Below are 2,653 nucleotides of genomic sequence, written 5' to 3' on the forward strand. Positions count from 1 at the left end.
TACTAACCAAAAGTACAAAAATATTGTCATCTAACCTTGTTACTTGCAGCTGAAGCAACACTAGGTCAAGACAGTCAAAGGCATTCATTGAGCAATGAATGGTGGCCATTCTCGAAGAATTTGGGCACCATTGATCATTCATCAAGAGTTCATATGAGTTGTGATATCATTTTGGATCAAGATCTCAAGTGGTAGAGGCTTGAAATTCATCAAAGCCTTGTTCAGTCAACCAAAACCCTAGCAAAGTCAACTGTGGTCAACTGTGCATTTAATCAGGGATTTGATGGTGGGAAATGGTTGGAGAGGTCTTATTCATGTCCATACAAGCCTCATATTACATTTCAAAGATCCATATTGGAGGATTTGAGGTCAGACAAAAAGTTTCCAAAAATAGTAAGTGACCTGTAATTTCAAACTGCCAAAAATGGAAAGGTCTTCTCCTCAACTTTACATCATCAAGCAGGCTTCAAATCAAATTTTGTCCAACATGAAAGTTGAAGAGCTTGATCTCACCTTTCCAAAAAGTCCAAGAACATCCATTTCTCATTTGTGGTTAGCAAGTTATGATCAAATCATTGGCAAGGAGGTTTGAACTTCAACAAGGCGTAACTTTTGCATCAAAAGGCCAATTCATGTGATTCTTTTTTGAGCAAAATTCTCTTGATCCCTACTATCATAATCATTCATCACATTTCATCAAAAATCTTCATACAAAAAGTGCCTTTTTCAAGTGAATTCATTTTGAATTTTGGTGGGAAAAAGTGATTTTGAAAAATATGCATAATTTTCATTCCAAACCAATTGCATTTGCCTTAAAACAGATTTTGTGACTTGCTGCAAGTGAATTTACATTGTTCCATTGATCACATATGCATAAGGGCATTTTGGCCAATTTCCATTAACATGTTCATTTCACTAATCCAATTCATTTTGCCTAATCATGTTTAACTAGTGTGATTAACAGGTGGTATAAAGCACTAATCCTAACAGAATTCTGCATCAACAATTCACAATTTCAGATCCAAACTCATTTTCATCTCAAATTCTCTCAAATTCTCTCAAACGTTTTTCAACTTTTTCCATCAAAATTCTTGATTCTTCTTGCTTGTTCTTTGTTCCAATCATCATATGCAGGCACTGTGAACATCTGTTGAAGCAAATCTTGGAAGAATCCTTGAAGTTTACAATTGTTGGAACCTTGCACATTCACATGGCAGTTGGAGATTTCTGCGAATTCAAGCTGTGTTGAGCTGAAGTTTTGCTTCCATACATCTTCCCAAGCATCAAAGAATTTCTGTTTTGGCATTACAAGGCTTGATTCACACGATTTCACTTCTGCTATCCAATTAAGGTTAGTTTTCGAATGTGATGATTCATGAAATTGATGCATGCTTTAGATAGATCTTTTCATGTAGAGTAATCTGAGCTTTGTGGCATTAAATTTCATTAAGAAATGAAGTAGTTATGTTGAATCTAAGATTGACATGTGAAATTTCTTTTGCTCGATCCAGACTTGATATGTAGAATTAGGTCAATTTAATTATGGCATGATGATGTGTGTTTGAAGATGAATCTAATGATATGCTTATTTTGTGTTTCTGAGAAATTTGTTCTTGATCATGATGAACTGCTACTGTTCATCGTTTTCGTTGCGAAGAAATCGCGTGTTCGCCTAGCGAATGATCTTTTTCGCCTGGCGAAGGCGAAGAGGATGAGTGCTCGCTTAGCGAAAGTTTCTGTTCGCTTAGCGAAGGTTCCAGGCAAAACGCTGTCGTTTCAGCCTTGGCGCGCTTCAGTTCAAATGTGAACTGACTTCGATTCTTGGCCAGTGCTTAATTTCAAAATGCCATGATATTATTTTCCTTTTCCTTCCATGTGGTCATATGCTATGTCTCATGCATTTTTTTATTTGCTTATCATCTTTAAAAAAAATCATAACTCATGAAATAATGATCCAAATTGGCTGGGATTTTTTGCACCTTATTCCTCATGATCTCTAGAATTTTATGGTGATTTTTCCAGAATTTGTGCACGTGTGGATTTATGTTTTGGCTAGGGTTTGCTCATACATGTCATTTGTTGCACATTGCTTGCTATTTTGCTCATGAAATAATGATGCTTAATTGGATGGAGCTGAAATTTTACATGCATGATTTAGACACCTTGAGGAACATTTTGGTACATAATTTCTGATTTTTGCATTCCTGGATTGTGAGATATGTTATGATCTTTGGGGGTGTGACAATGTGTGTCACACCATTTCTTGTCCAACTTGTGGAATTTCTTTGCCATGCCTATTGAACTTAAAATGAGCTGAAATTTTGCATGTTGACACTTCTGGATGTCAGGTTCAATCATGAAGTATTGTGGATTTTTTTGAATGCATTTCCTATTTGTTTGAGAATTTATCCCCTGTTTGACCAATTGTGAACCTTTTGTGAGTCATGATCTCATATGTTTTGTGAAATTCTTGTGGTTTACTGGATGGACTTGAAATTCTGCATGTGCATTATAGACACCTTAAAGGTTGCCATGGCTTTGGTTTCATTCATTTATCCTGTTTGGTTTCTGTTTTATGCTTGCTTGAAGTTGATGCTTGATTTGGTGCCTTGTATGAGCTTATTTGAATATGCTTTGACTTAGGGATTATGAT

The sequence above is a fragment of the Lathyrus oleraceus genome, chromosome 2 (assembly GCF_024323335.1).
Source record: "Lathyrus oleraceus cultivar Zhongwan6 chromosome 2, CAAS_Psat_ZW6_1.0, whole genome shotgun sequence".
In the NCBI taxonomy this organism is placed as follows: Eukaryota; Viridiplantae; Streptophyta; class Magnoliopsida; order Fabales; family Fabaceae; genus Lathyrus; species Lathyrus oleraceus.